Source organism: Salmo salar, chromosome 12 (assembly GCF_965601325.2).
Source record: "Salmo salar chromosome 12, fSalSal1, whole genome shotgun sequence".
NCBI classification, from domain to species: Eukaryota; Metazoa; Chordata; class Actinopteri; order Salmoniformes; family Salmonidae; genus Salmo; species Salmo salar.
The window spans coordinates 59,944,981-59,945,226 of NC_138302.1; positions in this window are offsets into that span (position 1 = coordinate 59,944,981).

Here is a 246-nt window from a genome sequence, read left to right on the forward strand (position 1 = left end):
AGTCATAGTGAAATAGGGCTGGGAAACAATGACCACTGCTAATTCAGAGCTGTATTTGGTTAAACAAAATCTGACTGATATTCCCTTTCACCCATCCAGGATTTACTGTAATCATAACGCCAGTTAAACCATGAAGGGTAATAGGCCCCTGTGTGTGATGTGTAAATACATCACTATTGGTTGGTAACAGTAAGAAATGGTCATGTTTTTTTTACTTTGCCATAACGTATTCACAGTGAAGTTCCA